General features: G+C 53.7%; 1 protein-coding gene across 2 annotated transcripts in view; it reads right to left on the reverse strand.

Moving 5' to 3' along the window:
* CDH22 (cadherin 22) overlaps window positions 1-14,238 on the reverse strand; it is a 134,744-nt gene extending 120,506 nt beyond the window's left edge. The window contains exon 1 of one of the 2 annotated variants that reach the window (XM_034947216.3): window positions 13,854-14,238. The gene's annotated coding sequence lies outside the window, so the exon portion shown is untranslated. The remainder of the gene's footprint in view (window positions 1-13,853) is intronic. The other variant, XM_034947215.3, reaches the window with a different exon arrangement.
* Between the last annotated feature and the right edge of the window lie 4,753 nt (window positions 14,239-18,991).

Below are 18,991 nucleotides of genomic sequence, written 5' to 3' on the forward strand. Positions count from 1 at the left end.
TGGGGCCTCAGACAGGAGATGGGGACACACCAGAGCTTCCCAGGGGTGGTAGGAGGGTGCAGAAAGAGGAAGATCTGTCCTAGCTGGGGTGTGAGAGACAAGTTAACAGCTCAATTGTTATTTCAATTACACGGATTATTTGAAAACAATGTTATGAGTTTCATCACTGACAACCCCGGGAAATGGCTGCTATGGCAACCAGGGAAAAGAATGGCCCTGACCAGCCAATCAGAAGTTCCAACTGTGCCCCAGTTTGTACAAACTCTCCCTTCTCCACAGGGCTCCCCACAACCTCTGCTGGGGTGGGTAGGTGGGGGCTTGGGAGAAAGAAGGAAAGAAAGGGGCAAGGAAAAGGCTACTCTGCAGAAGGGAAGAGGACAACTGAAAAAACTGAGGCACTAGGAGAAGTGGGATTCCTGGCATTGGCTGTTCATCCCAAATTCTTCAAGGGCAAGAACATATCTGACCCACTGCACCTTCCCGGTGCCCAGCACAGGCCTGGCACCCGGCAGACAGTAACAGGGCTTGTTCCAGAGCTGCCTGTGGCTGAGGAGGGGTTTCTTCTTCACACCCTTCATTCTCTGCTCACTGTCCGGAGGGAGAGAATTCTCCGAGACCTCTTCCACGAAGGGCACGCACAATTGGCCTTGTCTTTCACTGCCAGGAAGAGAACAGGCATGCGAGGAGCCTCTCACTGGCAGGTGAGATCTGTGAGGTTTTTGGGTGTCTCTGAGAGCCCTGGATGTCTTTCCCTGCTGCCCTCTGTAGAGGCCGCCTCTCCATGCAACGTCCTTTGGCCCAGACTTCTCCAAATGAGGCACCCCAGTGGTCTCCAGAAAAAATGTTTTTGCTTTGAGAATATCCTGTGCTCTCCCTATTCAGAAAGAGGCCAACTTGACAGGAAGCTGGCTGGACTCTAGCTCTGCAAAACTCCCTCCTGAAAGCCCATTTGCTACCCAGCCTGAGCTCTCTGCTGTCCACTCCTGTGTTCCCGAATCCCTCATCACATTTACTTTTAAAGAAACCTTTACATAGGGCTTATGAATGCTAGGCACTGTTCTAAGTACTTTACAAACATTAGCTTGTTTCATTCTCACCACAAGCCTGTAACGCAGCTACTGTGATTATCATCTCCACTTTACAGATGGGGAAACTGAGGTGGTTAAGTAACTTGTGTAAGGACAGGCAGCTAGGAAGGGGGGCAGCTCAGGGAGCAGAACCCAGGAAGTCCAGCTTCCAAAATCCAAGTCCAGCTTCCAGAATCCAAGCTCTGGGCTGCCATCCTCATTCCTCCTGATAGGTGATGATCCAGCTTGAGTCTTGCCTGATAGTCAAAAGACTCAAAAGTTCAACTTTTGTTGCCTCATCTATTTATTAGTAGAGGCAGGGTCTCGCTCTGTCACCCAGGCTGGAGTGCAGTGGCATGATCATAGCTCACCACAGCTTCAAACTCCAGGGCTCAAGCGATCCTCCTATCTCAGCCTCTGAAGTAACTGGGATTACAGTCGTGTGCTGCCACTCTTGGCTAATTTTTAAATTTTTGTAGAGATGGGGGTCTTGCTATGTTGCCCAGGCTTGTCTGAAACTCCTGGCCTCAAGTGATCCTCCTGCCTCGGCCTCTCAAAGTGCTGGGATCACAGGTGCGAACCACCATGCCGGGCCTGTTGCCTCATCTTTTTATATCAGGAGCCTCCCAGGTGCTTGTCCTGAAACTCCTGGGCCCTCTTTTTGTATCTTCGCAGTAGGGGAGTGGCAGACAGATAGAAGAGGCACCTGAGGATGTTACCAATAAGTGGACGTCTGTAGATCAATGCTGGTTCTCACAGCCCGAAGTCCTGATCTGGCTGTAAGGCAGGGAGGGGCATCTTCATTAATTTGGTACCCACTGTGAGGACACTATTTGCTCATTATCTCATTCATTCCAGCAAGGGAGGTCTTACACTCCTCATTTTACAGATGAGTAAACAGAGGCTCAGAAAGTCAAACACTTGCCCAAGGCCATCCAGCTAAAATGTATCCAACAGGGATTGGTGCCCAGATCTGTCTGTCTCTGACTGCCATTAGCAAAAGACATTATTCCTGTCCTCAATGGACCAGTTAGAGAGGCAAGACAGGTAACAATGGTTCGCAAAGGGCTGAAACAGGGCACTGAGATTGAATAGATGTAAGGGCTCAGCCCAGGTGAGCAAAGGTTTGCAGGTGGGAATGGGCCCTGGAGCAATGGCCTAGCGGGTATGTGTCTGAGCTCATCAGGTGACCATGTCAGATGATGAGATGGGGCTTTGAACGCCAAGCAGATGGTTTGGCGCTAACAGGCGAGGCCACAGGGAGCCACTGCTGTCTTAGGAGCCTCTTTCCCTCCCTCCTGAGGCAGCCTCCCTCTCGCACAGCAGAGCAATTTCCCAAAGCATTTTCTCTAATTTGTGATTGTTTTTCTAACCAGAAGCAGCAAGAGTCTCCAGCTTCTCCCAGCCCGTAAGCCGAGCCTGATGGAGCTGCCAAAGCTGCAGGTCTCCACCCCCAGCCCAACCCACCTGGGGACTTACAAGTCCCTCTGTCCTAAAAGCCCACCCACGGTACTAGGCAGGCTGCGGGGAGGGTCTTATGGTCCCAAATCCAGGGGCTTCTTTCCCAGCCTGAAGCTGGCTGAGTTGATGCAGAGACCTGGGAGTGACTTTAAGCTGGGGCCACCCACTGCTGGCTGATGGTGCCCCGCGGACATCAAGGGCTGGTACCCTGGGACAGAGGGTGGCATGAGGGCTCGAAGCCAGGGGCTGCTCAAGGGCTCCAGGAGGGGCAGGGGCTGAGTGAGGAAGTCAGGGCTCTGTGAGTAGGGATGAGGGCTCCTTGAGGGAATGCAGGCTCAGAGAGGAGATGAGTCTTCAGTTCAGGGGACAGAAATTCTGTGGGAGAACAGGGGCTCTGGAAGGGGCAGGCATTCCAGAAGGTGACCAGGAGCTAAGTAACAGGAGGTGCTCAGGGATGGAACAGGGGCTCAGGGATGGGATGGGTCTCCAGGAAGGGTGGGGGGCTCCATGGAGGGTTAGAGCTTTCACAGGGGGTGCAGGAGCTCTGTGGAGATTCTGGGGAATTGGGGGCTCTATCTTGAGAGAGGACCAGGCCTCCACAAGGAGATGGGGACTCCAAGAAGAGACGGGCGCTCTGTGGGAGGTGGCGATCTGGCCGGGGCTCAGCTGCAGGGCTGGGGTTTGTGAGCACAAAGGCTCAGAAAAGAGAGTGTGGGCTCAGTGAGGGGATGGGGGCTAACATGCTGGGGACAGAGGTTCTGGGAGGGGCTCGGGGCTTTCCAAGAGGATGAGGGCTTGGAGAGAAATGGTGGCTTATGAAGGGACAGTGGCAGTGAGACAGTGGGAAGGCCCTTCCTCCAAGGTTGTTTTGGGGATTAAATGCAGCCATCTCCTCCCTGACCCACTACCCGGGTGCCCTACCTCGGCTGACCCATCCTAGCCACAGGCTTGTCTCCTTGGCTTACACAGCCCTGTGCCCCTGATGGTCCCCTCACCTTGGTCCTCTGCTCCACCACTCCCCCTACCCACCTCTTCTCAAGGCAAGATCCCAACGCCCCCTCTACTAACTCCTCCACAAATGTCCCACTCTGCACCCATTTCCTCAAAGTCACCTCTATAGATGATATCCCCCTACAGCCCAAATGCATTATCAGATCGGTACTTCAGACACCTGTAATGATCAATAAGGTAGTCCTCCCTCACAGCCAACCTCAATCTGTCTAGCTGCAAGTGCAGCCAATTTCTTCTGTTCTGTCCTGGAAATAGAAAAAAAAGGCTTATCTACAGGCCACTGTTCATTCCATTCTTCATCACTTTGGATACATAAAGTCTCCTCTCAAACTTCTCTCTTCTAGGTAAAATCATTCTGGTTGTTTTCCTTGGCTTTTCTAATCATTATCTTTAGTATCAGGTATCTTCAAATGCTGTGTTAAGATTTTATCAGAGCCTGGCACATAGTAGGCTCACAAGAAATGTATCTTGGATGGATGGAGAAGTTGGTAGATTTTGAGGGTGAATGAGGGTGGAGAGATGAATAGTAAGAAGATGGAAAGAAAGGTGGTGATACACGTGTAGGTAAATGACGGGTGGGTGGATAGATGGGTGGAGGTGGGTGAGGGGTGAACTGCAGGCAGATGGATGTTTAAATGGAGGTGGGTGGGCTGGAGGATGAGGGATTGGATAAATGGATGGATTGATGAATGGGTGGATGGATGGATGGATGCGTGGGTGGATGGATGAGTGGATGGATGGCTGGCTTAGATGGGATGCTGGCTGGATGAATAATCTCAGCTGGCATCTCAATTTTCCCCTACCTCTCCCAAGTATAGGCTCCCCTAATTTGGTTAATGGACCCCAGTTCTCCCAGACACCAGGCTTGAGATTTTGTCATATTTCATTCCTCCCTCTCCCTTATCTCCCACAACCAAGCAGCTCTGAGTCCTATTGATCCTATTTCCTTGGGGCCTTTCTCCCTGGCCCCTGTTCTCTACAACTTCATGAAGCTCCCACCCCACTTATCTCCTGGACAATTTCAGCTGTCCCTGTCTGTTGCCTCCTTTCTCTTTCCTTCAAGTCCATCCTAAAACACTGTCAACAGCAAGATCTTTCTACAGCTTAATTCCAGCCAGCAACCTTCAATAGCTTCCTACTGCTTACATTCCTCAGCCTGGAGCTCCACGCATCTGAATTCAGCTGCACCTTCCCTTTCTGGTCCTCTCTGTCTTTCCTCCCCTCCATGTCCTCTGTGCCCTGGTCAACGGGGCAACCAGCTGACACCCAAGCCTTTGCCAAGCTCCTCCTCTTTGCTCATGCTCTTTCCACCTGCTGAAAACACCTCCACCTGCAGCAGCGTCATCCTAGCTTCAACACACAGCTCAAATACTGCCTCCCCCACGAAGCCTCCCCCAGTGCCTTCGACCAGACAGAGTCAAGCGCATCACTTCCTCAAGAGCATTTATGGAGCACCTACTATGTGCCCAGCTAGCTAATAGGGTCCTGATGGTGGGAGGGCTAGGACACAGGAGAGACACAACCTTTGCCTTCCAAGGTACACAGCCTGCTCATGTAGTCACGTTTGTGTGAGCACGCAGGTGCGTACAAACATATACAGAATTCAAGGGAAAAAAATAAGGGCACAGTGGCTCACGCCTGTGCGAGACTCCGTCTCAAAAAAAAATTAAAAAAAAATAATAAGGGCAAAATAGCACAGTATTAGTAGCTAGGGCTCACAGAGCACTGAATATGGGCCTAAGTGCACTGTTCTAAGTGCTTTACTTCTAATAATTCATTTCGCCTTCTCAATAATCCTATGAGATAGGTACAGATGAGGAAACTGAGGCAGAAGTTCACTCAGCTAGTAAGTGGCAGGGCAAAGATGGGAACCCTGGTAGTCTGGCTCCCAGGCAGTTCTCTCAACAGCACACAGTAGTGTCATAAATAGCGCTGCTGGAGTGGGGTGGACAGAGAAAAGTCATGACAAGGCTCATTCTGACCTCCCAGCCCCCTCCCACTCTGCCAACTTTATCTCCCTTCTCTTCAAGCCATTTGAATAAATGGACACTGAAATAGACTGAGCTAGGGGCAAAGGATTCAGTCTGCTCTGAGACATCATAGGGCCCTGGGCAAGTTCCAGCCTCTCCCTGGGCCTCAGTTTCCCTTCTGTATCAAGGACTTGGACTCGTCAGTCCCTAAAGGCCCTTTCAACTCAAAAATGCATAACCCTAAACACAGCCACTTGGATCCTAGAAGACGCAAGCCTTGGCAACCTCCTGGCCTGGGGGCTGGGCTGCCTCTCCCAGGAACTCTCTGTTGTCCCTGAATACACAATTTCAGCCTCTGGTCCCTGTGGGCCCCGCTGTGAGGCCACAGTCCTATGTCTGGTTACCTGAGTCTGTCTGGCTTGTCACCTACCCATCATCTTGTCTACCCACTGACCTGGATCCACCTGCTTCTGCTTCCCATCCATCAGCCTGCCCGGGCCCATCCACCTTATGTCCCCCGCCTGCCTGGTGCCTGTCACTCTGCCCATCACACACAAAAGCGCGCGTGTGCGCACGCGTGCACACACACATACACACACACTCCACCTCCCCAGCTCCCCTCCCCTACTCTGCAAGCACTACGGTGACAACAAAGAATATGGGGCGGGGCTTTCTGCTTTTTTGACTCGCAGAGGGGTCTGTGGTGTTAACATCTGGACCAACTTTCCAGAGGCCAAAACAGTTCTCTGCCATCCAGCATCCTTCCCTTCCCCAGGGACCCCCCAGTCCCCTCTTCGCTGGCCCCAAGGGCTTCTACTTGAGGAATCTGGTCAGGGCCACACGACTCCTGCCAAAAACGTCCAAGTGGTCCCTGAAGAAATCATCGGACAAGAGCGTGAAGATGTGTGTACAAGGATGTTCATGGCAGAATTGTTTGTAATAGCGAAGGATTGGAAACAACCCAAATGTCCAACAGTGGGGGCTGGTTAAATGAATTATGGGCAGCCACACAATGGAGAACCATGCAGCTCTTAAAAAATGATGATGTAGATGTATATTTATCGAAATGGCAAGACATTCACAATATATTATAGGGTGAAAAAAAGCAGGTTATGGAGGCATATGTATAAAGCAAGATGCCATTTTTATTTTTTAAAAATCTATATATGTCAAGAAGGATATGCACTGAAATGGTAGCCAAGTGGTGGTAAAATTATGGCTAATTAAAAATGCTTTCATATATAAAAAGATACATACATATATACATATATATAAATTTACACACACACACACACACACACATAGAGAATCACTCTGTATTAAATACTTCATATGAGCCCCGTGCAGTGTTAAGTGCTTTGTCTGTATTACTTCATTTCTCCAGTCCTTGGAGGTAGGTTTTATTAGAACCATTTTCTAGATGAGGAAACAGAGGCTCACTCAGCTATTAAGTGGCAGAGCTGGAACTTCAACTCTGCTCTGTCTGGCTCCAGAGCCCATGCACATAATCAGTAGGTTGTCATGTTTCTCATTTTCTCATTTTGTTTATCTGTAACTTGCCTATTAAAAAAATATATATATATGTGTATATATGGCTGGGTGCGGTGGCTCATGCCTGTAATCCCAGCACTTTGGGAGGCCAAGGAGGGTGGACCACCAGAGGTCAGGAGTTCGAGACCAGCCTGGCCAACACGGTGAAACTCTGTCTCTACTAAAAATACAAAAATTGGCCGGGTGTTGTGGTGGGCACCTGTAATCCCAGCTACTCGGGAGGCTGAGGGAGGAGAATTGCTTGAACCCAGGAGGCAGAAGTTGCAGTGAACCGAGATTGTGCCCTTGCACTCCAGCTTGGGCAACAAGAGTGAAACTCCGTCTCAAATATATATATAATATATATATTATATCGACTTGAGTGATAAAGAAACAACAGAAGTTAATAAGACAACGAAAGAATGAGGCTGGTGAACTATACATGGCAATGTGCCCTCAACTTCTGGGCTCCTGGACAGGAGGTCCCCACCAGCCGGTGCATCCTTCTCTCCTCTCTAAGAGCCTGTGTATTAGCATGGTCCAGCTCTCTGGGGAGGGGCCAGGCAACCCTGGTTAGAGTTGGGCCTTAGTCTTGCAGACTTCAAGGCTGCATGGCCTCAGGCCCCCTCTCCTCACACCCAAATTTAATTCAGTGAATGGAGTGAGTGCAGCTTTGCACCATATGCCACGCTAGACCCTAGGGAGGAAAAAATGAAAAAGCCCAGTGCCTGCCTTCAAGATCTTCTCATACAGGGCTTGGTTTCTCAGCCTCCACACTATCAACAGTTTGAGCTACATGAGTCTTTGCAGTGGGGTGGGGGGGACTGTCTTGTGCGTTGTAGGCGGTTTAGCAGCATCCCTGGCCTCTACCCATCAGATGACAGCAGCAGCCTTCTATGCAGTAGTGACAGCCAAAAATGTCTCGAGACATTGCCAAGAGTCCTCTGGGGGGCAAAATTGCCCCCAGTTGAAAAACACTGATCTAATGTGCTGCAGATGACACAAGGCAGGCAGTGAGAAAAGAAAACTAAACTAATTGCTACAGAGGTTCAAAATATAGACAGGAGTCACGTGTGCCTGGCTGGGTCCAAGAAGGCTTCTGGGGATGAACCCGTCCCCGAACCTTGAGAGCGCCTCAAGATTCTTTCCATTTTACAGACTCATCCTGGATGGTGAGCTCCTCCTTCCTCATGGCCTCAAAACTCTATTTCCAGCCCAGAACTCTCTGAGTAGGCCTAGACGTTTTTGCATGACTATCCATCCAGCATCCCCACTCATGTATCCCATTAGGATCTCACCCTCAACCTGTCCACAGCTGGTCCTCACCTCTTCTTGAAAGCCCTTCTCCTCTTCATTTCGCATCTTCACAACCCACACAGCCTCCCGAGCCAGGAATGGGAACTCCTTCTCTCCCCCATGCCCAGGCAGTTACTTAGCCCTGTCCATTCCACTCCCACAACCCTCACGAGTGAGTCCCCCTCCATGCCTCAGACCCAGACACCAGCAGCCCGGTACCTGGTCTTCCCCACCCAGCAGCAGGATGAGGCTTCTAATGGCGAATCTCCACGCGCCACTCCCCTGCTGAAAACCTGTGCGTGGCTCCCCGCTGCTCTCGGGATGAAGGCCAAGCTCCTTGTGTGGCTTTCAAGACCCACGGGACCTGGCTGCTGCCCACCTCGCTGGCCTGGTTTCCCATGACTCCCACTCCCTGAACCCCAACCTCTGTGTGTTCTACTTCAGCCAACTGAAATCTCAGTTCCTCTGCTATTCTCCCTCCCCTTGGGGCCTTGGTACCCCTTGGCATGGAGGCTGCCTTCTCTGCTCTTGTTCCTCCCTACCCTCCTTTATCCCACAGATAACTGCGAGACAGCCTGCAGGTGTGCCTCAACAGCACTTCCTCCTAGAAGCCTCTGCTGCCCCGCCCACTGGCTGTCACAGTTATGAGAATTGTTCATCTTCCTCCCTGGACCACCAGACTCCTGTCAGCTGGGATTCAGGCTGCTTGCTCACCATTGTGTCTCCACCATGCAGCACAATGCTTAACACATAGTAATGCTTTATATGTAAATATATGTAAATGCTTTATATGTAAATATATATATATATATATATATATATATACATTTTAAACTGGATAATGAATGTATGGTCAGACAGGCAGATGGGTGATGCAAGGAAGAGGTGCTATTTGGGTTGGGTCCTTAATGCTTTGGAATATCTTCGGGGAAGGTTGTTCAGGTGGAAGGGCAGGTGGGGCTGGATGCAGGAGTGTCAGATTGGAGGCACAGTGGGAGATAAAGGAGGATGCAGACGGATTACAAGGACCTTGAATGTCATAGTGCCGAGTCTGGACTTAATTCAGTAGGCAATGGGGAGCCATGGAAGGGTTTTAATCAAGCCAGTGACACGATCCCACCTGCGTTAGAGAACGATCGCTCTGGTTGCCGCAGGGGTTGCAGCGGGAGGGTATCAGAGGCTGGGAGACTAGGGAGGAGGCTGCCACAACAGGTTAGGCATGAACCAGTGAGGTCTGAGCTGGAGCAGGGATCGCGAGATGGATGAGAGGGGAGAAAAGGTAGAGATTAGGATGAAATGAATCTGTGGGACTCTAGAACATGTTCCCACACTGCCGGCTTCATGCAGGGACTCCACCTTCCTCAAGGCAAAGGAAGAAGGATCCTGAAGTCAAAGACGGATCCTGAAGTCAGAGACAGATCCTGGTGGTCCTAACTCTATTCCCCTCCTGCAGGGGTGCAGGCAGCTAAGATCATGTGCAAAACCAAACAAGGAGGAACTGCTGCATTTACCCCATGGGAACCAAGGAATATAAATGGAGGGATATGAACAATAACAATACTGCTTTATGTATGGGGTGTCCTATGTGCCAGGCATTGTGCTCAGCACCATACATGCTCATGCACATTTGATCTTCACAACCCAATGAGACAGGTATTACATTTTCCTCCATTTCACAGAGGAAGAAACTAAGGCTCAGAGAGGTAAAGTAACTTGCCAGCAAGTCACAAACTCAGGCTGGTTGGACTCCAATGCCTACGCGCTTAATCATCTATTTATATTATGCACAGGAAAGAGCTGGTAACAAGTGGATGGCTGAAGGCTTGTGGGTCTGACGACAAAGCAAGAAGTTCCCAGCCTAATCCCAATGTGACAGCAGGAAGGAGCCTGCTGATGGGGCATGGAGGGAAATGTGGGGGAAGAAGGGAATTCCTCCAGGTTGCTGTACCTCATGTGTTTGAAATCAGACCCACATATTCGGAAAGGTGTGTGCCCATTGTAAGAGAGCTGAGCTAAGGAGTGAGTAGTGAATATATCCTTAACCCCCAGATGGGCCACCTTTGGAGTAATTAAACAAAGGGATCCTTTTCTGGGGGTAAGCAGCCCCATAGGCCCATGGCTGGTAAGTATATGAAGCCTTTTTGCAAATTAGAGAAAGATGCCCCCTCCTCCAGGCAGGCACAGCCTGTCTTTGGGGCACCTGACTTGGAGAGTGGAGCTTAAAATAGATTTCAGTCCCCACTCTCCTCCTGCATTAAATGCCCTTGGACAGTCAACAACCTGCCCAACTGCGTATAACAGCCATGCCTCCAGCCTTCCTGTCCTGCACCTCTGTTTCCAAGCAGCCACTGTGTATCATCAACAATGAGAAAACGTCCCTCCTGCCAGATACACAGAGCTCAAATCACTCCACAGACAACTTTCTTGTTAGGCCTTGTCTCCTCCATGGGCGGAAAGACAGTCCTATCATGCCCACTGCCCTGATGAAAAGTTGAGGTCAGAGCCTGTCCTCGTGGTGAAATATCTAGGCTTTCTCTAGAGAGGCCAGAATCAAAACACAAGGTTGTAGGAAGGAGAGGCCTGAGTTGAGAGCTCCATCTTAAAGGTGCTTTGAGGAACCCGGGGTGGAGGGTGTGCCCACTCTTGCGGAGGGCATGAGGCTTTTCTCTCTGAGCCTGACCTGAGGCCTGGGTTTCCTCTCAGCCTGTTTCCCCACCTGGTCCCCAGCCCCTAGCACCCTTCCTGGCTCAGCTATGGGGAGGAATGAGGAAGTCCTTGGCCCCGAGGCCTCAGCCCAGACACCACCGTAGGGTCTTCTATTCCCTCACTCCCTCCCAGGCCATGCAGTGCCAGCTGCTACCCGTGTTATATAAACAGAAATCATTCACTCTCTCTCACTCTACCTGAGGCTGCATTTCAGATTGGAGCTTCCTGATGGAAGAAAAAGGGGAGGGGGAAGAACAGAGAGAGAGAGGAGAGGAAGTTTAATTGGCTGACTCTTATCGCCCATGTGGTAAATAAACTGGCTGCTCCGAACTTTGCCAACTCGGGAGGAGACGGAGGAGACGGGCCCTCCTGGGCTCCCTGCCCTAGCTATGGCCCGGCCCCCTGTCAGACAACTTCAGAATGCAGCGCTCCTGCAAAGCTCTCAGAAAGACCAGTGCCTGGGGAAGCAGCAGGGGCTTTGGGGGTTCCAACCTCTAGGTATGATTATTCCAGAGCACGACCAGAAACATCCAGAGATCACAGCCACCCTTTTGACAGAAAGGCTGTGACTCACCCGGAGGTCACAACACACTTTTAGGGGCCAAACTTTGTCCTCTGCTTCTGCTACTCGGCGTCTCTGCTAAAGGCATTCAACAGCTTTCCTCCCGCACTGGCCTGGGAGCACTGGGGGTCTAACTTGAACACCTCATGCTGAATTTAAGCAAGTGTCTTCTTGTCCTGCCTGCATCGTGAAGCCAAGAAACGGCTCTGTTTTGCCCCAGGCCTACCCAACACATAAGCAGCGTTGGTGAGGCCTGGAAGTCAAGATGCCTGGGTTCCTATTCCGGCTCTGGGTATAGCTTACCATGTGACCTCGGGCTGCTGTTGCCAATCCTTGAAAATGGAAAAGAGGGCAGCCCAGGTGGTCTCCAATGTGCTGCTCACAGTTAGGAATAGGGAAAGGGGTTCTTGTCTCCAGGGGTCCCCTGATGGGGCCACCCAAGAGGTACAGGTGCCCCTTAGCTGAGAGAGACCTGGCTGGCTTTATAAAGTACCTGCCCCCGAGGCATTGGCAGTGGTGGACCCGGAAGGGCACACAGACATCTCCAGCAAGCAGTGTTTAAATGTTGGCAATGCCCTTCCCTTCCAGGAGGAATGGAAGGGGAGTGTCCCAGACACTGGGACAAGGAGGGAAATAAGGGTGAAGTAGAGAAATGGCTGGGGCAGGGAACAGTTGAGTGCTACAGAAAAACTGAGGCAGACAGGATAGAAGATGGGTCGGGGTTGGGGGGGACGAGGAAATGGTCATTGGTGGGCAAAGACCAAAGGATGTCACTATGGGTGTAGAGGCCAAGTTTCAACAAGGGCTGTAGACTAGGGGCAACTGAGGGGGACGGAGTGGGCACTGATGGACACATATACGGGATACAAATGAAGGACAGAGAGTCGCGGTGGTTAGGGAGGAGCCTTTGGGCCCTAGGGCAGTGGTGATGCTGATATAGGGTATTGGCGCTGACCAGTGGGAGAAGAGGATGAGATCCTGAACCTGGGTGGAGAGGGAGAGAGAGCTGGCAACAGCCAAAGCCCTCAAATGAGCCGCTGCCTGTGCTGGGGGCACCTCGGCCAGCCCCAGAAACCTGGGGAGTGCTGGAATCAGCCCCACAGAAAAAGAAGCTGGCATGCGCAACCCTGGCGACGCCCGAAGGGTTTGGAGAGAAGAGGTTCCAAGGAGCGAGCACCTCAGAAGACCTGAGCAGCTTCAAACAGCAGCTTCTCTGCCCGCCACAAGGGGGTGCCCTGCACCTCGGGGAGACCTCGGGGGATCCTGGATCAGCCCTGCCCGCTGCAGCCTCGCCTGGGACAGGGCCCGACGTTGCCTGAGAAGAGGCAGCGGGGAGGCGCGAGCGAGACGGGTCCACACTGTGCCCACCCAGGGCTGCCCGGCACCCCGCGCGCCCACGCAGTCCACTCTTCACAGTAAACGCCGCGGCCCCCGAGGGTTAGCCCTAAGTGGCGCTCTCTTTGGACGTTAGGCTGTCGGGGGCCCCGTCCTTCTTCCCCAGCGGGGACGGTGTCTCCGGAGTCGGGTCCTAAGGAAGAGAGCAGCGCTGGCTCTCGCTCACCGCCAGCCCGCCCGACGACCATAGGGCAGGGGGGGTCGCGCCGGTGGGGCCGGCAGGGGTCCCTGTGGGCCGCCTCCCCGGCTAAGAGGGGACCAGAACCGTGCGTGTCGCCGCGGCTGGAGTCAGCCTCCGGGTGTCCCCGGACGCGGCACGACCTCGCACACACACACCGCGCGCACACGCTCGCGCCGTGCGGTATTTCCCGGCCCCGGACCCCGCCTCTGGGAGGGGCCGGGGAGCCGAGCCCCGCTAGCAGGGTTGGGGGACCGGGAACGCCTGGGTCCCAGCCCTCGCGTCAGGGCTGTGCGCCACCTTCCCAGCCCCTTTTGGCGCGCCGGCTCGGCCCCTGGCGCTGCCACCCCTCGGCCCGCGGGGGTCCCGGAGGCTCCCGGGCGCGCGGCGGACGAGGTTGTGGGGACGGGTGGGAGCTGCGGGCTTCGGGCCGAGAGGCGGCTCGGCTCCGCGCCGGGGAAAGTTTGGACGTGGGAAACTCCCTCCCCGCCCTCCCGGCCGAGAGGAGGGGGCGCGCAGGGCCGGGCGCAGGCACCCCGGCTCCTCCTGCGGCTGGAGGCTCGCCCCCCGCGCCGCCTGCCCGGCCGCTCCCGCCGGCCAGGGGGCTCCCTCCCTGCCGGGCAGCCTCCCCTCGGCGGCGATCCGGCCGCTCCTCCCGCGGCACCCTGCGCTCTTACCTCGGGGAGCGGCCCGGGGCTCCCCCCAGTCCTGCCGCCTCGGGACGCTGCGTGGGGCGGGAGCCCCGGCGCGGGCAGCGGGCGAGTCCGGAGCCCCGCGGCCGCCCGCAGGAGCCGGAGGGAGAGCGGGAGCGAGAGGGGGAGCCGCGGCGGCGTGTGCGCGCGTGTGTGTGAGCGAGAGAGCGAGAGAGCGAGGGAGTGAGCGAGCGAGCGGGAGCGAGGGAGTGTGCGTGTCTGACTGGGGGGAAGTGTGCAAGGGACGGATCCCTTCCTTCCTCCCGCAGCCTCTGGTGGAGACTCGGAGAATGCAGGGCCCGCCGGGCAGGAGCGCGGCGCAGTGCCAAGCCGCAGGCGGCCGCCGGCCCGGACCCCCGCAGCCGGGGAGCCCCGGCCCCCGCCTCCCGGATCGCGCCCCTCCTACACCAGGAGGGGACAGCCTTTCCCTCTCTCGGGCGGCCCAGTCCCAGGAAACCCCCCAGGGGACAGTGCCCCTCCCTCCTCCAACCCCAGATCCGCGCGAAGGGAGCGCCCCCAGGAGGGGGACCATCTACCTCCTCTCCTGGCAGCTCCCCAGGTGGCCGCAGTTTGAGACCAGAGCCTATTTCCCCACCTGATTTTAGTGCGAATAGGGCTTCCCATTTCCGCCCCCTGACTACTGCGGGAGGCCGCCTTCAGAGGAGCAGGGGCGCAGGCGAGGGTGGGAGCAGGCTTCTCGAACAGTGGCCGCCCCGGCTTGCTGCCCAGAAAGGCACCTTGCACAGACCAGATCTGCCAGTTCAGAAACAGTCACTGTGCATTGAGGTGGACACAGACCAGGTGCCCAGGGCTGAGTCTCCAGGCAGGTGGGAGGTCGGGTGTCCCCGGGAGAGAAACTTGTGGGCTTTTCCTCTGGAGAGTCCCGCTGGACATCCTTGTAACCAACAAAGTAAGCAGGCAAAACAAGACACCTCCATCCTTAACTTGGTGCCACCTTGACCTGGAGAAGTCTCCCAATAAAATCTTCCCACTGCCCAGAAACTCCTTGCTGGTTGGGTTTTCCGTTCTTTTAAAAATCCGGCTGGTCTGCTCCCTGATGTTTTTTCCACCTGGCCCTGTTTCTTTCTCCTGGCTGCCTGGCTCTCCTTACTACTTCATCTCTCTGGGATGAGGCCTAATGGAGGAGACCCTCCCACCCCACTCCTGAGTTCCCAATATGAGGTCGTTGATGGTAGGATAGGACCAGTGACTCCCATAGACCCACCCTTTGTCTTGGGTTGTAGGTCCCCTTAGGAGTTGCCCGCCCCGCTATTCCCCATGGCTTCCAGATAGGTGGGTGAAGGATAGCAGGAGACTGGACAGCTGCAGACCTCTGTCCCGCCAAGCTGCCAATGACCAGCCATTTAATCACCCACAAGCAGCTGCTGAAGTTCATGGCAAAGAGGGGGCAGGGCCCTCCAGGACCCCCAGCTCTACCTCGCCCCTATCCTTCTCTCCTCCTCGCCTCCTTCCCCAATTTCCATCTCCATCTCCACACCCTAGTCCGTCTTGCTGATGATTGGAATCACCTCTCCTGCTGGCTGCCCCTCTGGCCCCTCCTACTAAACTCCATCATTCATTTATTTATTTTGAGATGTATTCTCCACTGTGCCAGTCTGTTCCCTCCCCTACGTCCTTCTCTTGGTTTATTTCCCTTCATTGATCTCTTCCAGCCTTGCCTTTCTATCGCCTTCCTTTTCTCCATCTCTCTCCTCCCCTCTCCTCTCTATCCTTAGCCTCCACTCTTTCATGCTTTCAGAGACCAGAGGCCAGCCTTCCAGGTGCATCTCTTCACTTTTGGTTCTCTCCTCCCGCTCTGACTCACTTTTGCTGTTTGCTCCAGTTCCCACTCCTTCTTTGCCTCTTCCTCCAGGCTCTGGTGTGTGCTGTTCATCTCTGGAGTCAGACCTACTTAGTTGTCCACAGGTTGTTTTGGCCTGGGACACTGTTGCTCTCACATCTGCATGCACACAGTAGGTGCTCAATAAATGTTATTGAATGAACTGTTGTCACATCTTTCTCTTTTGCTCTGGTCTCTCTCTTCTCTCTCTTTTATTTTTATTTTTTTTGAGATGGGGGTCTCACTATGTTGTCCAGGCTGGATTCCTGGACTCAGGTGATCATTCTGCCTCAGCCTCTCAAGTAACTGGGACACCAGGCATGTGCTGCTGCACCCAGCTCCCCATGACTCTTTATTAGACCCTCAGGTTTTCCTATCCCAATGTTTCCTATTTTCAGGCTCATTCTACCGTTATTTCCAATTCTTCCTTCCTTCAACAAACTTTCTCTGAGCGTCCACTCTGTTGTGAGCACTATGGCTAGGCTCTGAGAACACACTGAATGTTTATTGAGCACTTGCTGTGTGCCATAGTTTTGCTTTTAAGTCCTCACAATAATCAGATACTAGTATTAGCCCATTTTACAAATGAGGAAACTGAGACACGGTGTTGAAATAGCAAGATCATTCAGACGGCAAGTAGAGAGATCAGGTTGACGCATTGGGCCTGGGTCAGACCTCTCACTCTGGTCTGGGAGAAGGTAAGCTGGGACTCCTGCTGCAGTGTGGCAGGGGCAGCAAGAGGCAGTGTAGTGTGACAGAGGAAGAACTGGGCAGGCCTGGGCTCTGAGAGCAGTTCTGCCCCATGCAGACTGTGTGACACGTGGGCAAGCCACTTCCCCCAGCATTGATGTGAAGAGAAAATGAGATGATAGTAACAACAGTTAACATTTAGTGAACCTGTGCCATGTGTCAAGCCTTCTCCTAAATGTTTTACACAGATAATTTCCTTTTACTTTCAACAAATTTATAAATTCATAATGGGGAAACTGAGGCACAGTGCAACTATGAAACGTGCCCAAGGTCACACAGTTTATGGCAGAGCTGGGATTCAAACCAAGGCAGGCTGGGGCCAAAGCCTGCACACTGAACTGGTGTGCAATATTGCCTCTGGGCAAATAAAATGCCAAGTGCTTTGTAGTTAGAGTTTGAACCTGTGCTTTTTTATATTGTGTGGTGAGTCTACAAATAAGGGAGACACCACTCCTCCAGGGATTGGGTAGGATGAGGAAGGACTTGGGGAGAGAGGCATGGCTAGGGAAGGATTCCAAGAGGAGGCGCTTGTGAGAATTCTCCTTCCCACTCCATCAGAAGGGCACACAGCCCTGTCTTGGCACAGGGGACATGTTTTCCCGTGGAGTAGTCATCTGGGTCCATGGGCATTTCTCTCCCTCTAGCCCAGGGTCACTCCACTTTGGCCCTATTGACATTTGGGCCAGATAATTCTTCGTCATTGGGCATGTCCCATGTAGGATGCTTAGCATCATCCCCAGCTTCTACCCACTAGATGCCAGCAGCACACCCCCTCCCCAGTTGTGACAACTAAAAATGTGTCCTGACATTGCCAAATGTCTCCTGAAGGGCAAAGTCACCCCCAGTTGAGAGCCACCGCTCTAGTCTGAACGCCCTAACAGCAGGGTCTGCTCCAGGGAGCCTGCGGGTTTGAGCAGGGGTCAGTGAAGGGTGTGTGTGTGTGTGTGTGTGTGTGTGTGTGTGTGTGTGTGAGTGCGTACACGCGTGTGTGTTGGGGATGGGGAGGCTGCTCTTAGCTCCAGGCTCTGCTATTCTCCCTGGCTCTTTTCCTCTTCTTCTCTACACTTCTCTGTCATCCCTTTATCTGTCTGTCGCCTTCTCATGCACTGTCCATCTGTCCTCGCTTCTCTGACTGCCTCCACTCCTGTCTCTGTCTCCTCCCCCTCAGTGTCTCTGGTCTCTCTGACTGTTTCTGAATGGGTGTCAGTCTCTTGCTACCTGCCCCTACATCTTCTCTAGCACCCTTCTCCCCTCCCCCCATCTGCTTATCTCCTAGCTGTGTCCCTGCGTCTGTCGTTCTCTTTCCGTTTCCCCCTCCCTCTGTCCTGTTCTCTCTGCCTCCATGTCTGTCTCCCTCTCTCTGTTTCTCTGTCTCTTCCCATCTCTGTTTCTTCGGGGCACCCAGTCTCCCTCTGTCTCCCTCTTGCCTGTCCTATTCTGGTTCTCTCTGTCCTCATCCCGCACTCTCGGTGCCCCGTTTCCCTTTCTCTCTTCTCCCCACACTTCCTTCTCCTCTTCCTCCTTCCCTCCTTCCTTCCCACTCCCCTCCTCCCGCTCCCTTCCTCTACTCTCCCCACTCTGTGCTTCCCCTCCCTTCCCTCCCTTCCTCCCCCTCCTCCCGCTTTGTCTGTGGGAGCTGGAAGTTAAAAGCTTTTCCGAACTTGTTCTCCAGTCGCTGTTCCCGGCGCCTTTCATCTCGCCAGCACATTTGTAAAACTGCGCAGACTGAAGGGCCGTGACATGAACAACCAAAGAAATGTCAGCGCGGGGACGGGGCCGCCAGCCCGCCGGGGGACGTAGGGAGCAGCCGGGGCACACCCTAGCCCCTCCCCAGAGGGACCCGGGACCCGAACGAGGGCGCCCCACCTGGGACTCCGGGCGCTCTGCACCTCTGCGAGCCCGCTTTCTCCGCCCGGGCCGACGGGACCGCAGGGAGGGGGAGGGGACTACTTGGGGAGGGGACTCCATGGGGAGGGAACTTCGAGGGGACGGGGAGGCCGCCCTTGGCTGGGGGCGCCAGGAGGGGGAGGGGCGAGCCTGCGGGAGCCACAGGCGCCGAGGCCGCTGCGCCCTTAAGCACCTCCACCTCATCGCGTTAATCCTCGCAGACCCCGCAGCCAGACTGCCTGGGTTCAAATCCCATCACCGCCACTTGCCAGCTGTGTCACCCTGGGCAAGTGACTTCACCTCTCCACATCTCAATTTCCTTATAGTAAAATAGAGATGGTGAAGATTGGATGAGCAAATCCTTGTAAGGCACTTAGAATAAGTGTTTGCTGTAATTAATAAGAAGAATAGCAGCAACAACTCACAAAACAGGGTTATCATCCCCATGCTACCGCTGGGGAAACCAAGGTTTAAGGGGAGAAAGTGACTTGCTGGACGACTCAGACCAAGTCAGGGGACGAACAGGAATTTAAGGCCAGCTCCTTCCTCTCCTTTCCCCTCTTTTTCCTCAAGGAAGTGGGTGCAGGGATGGAACACAAGTTCTAGGAGCTTAAGAATTGAGTCTGTTTTGTTCACTGCACTATCC

Source organism: Pan paniscus, chromosome 21, assembly GCF_029289425.2.
Source record: "Pan paniscus chromosome 21, NHGRI_mPanPan1-v2.0_pri, whole genome shotgun sequence".
In the NCBI taxonomy this organism is placed as follows: Eukaryota; Metazoa; Chordata; class Mammalia; order Primates; family Hominidae; genus Pan; species Pan paniscus.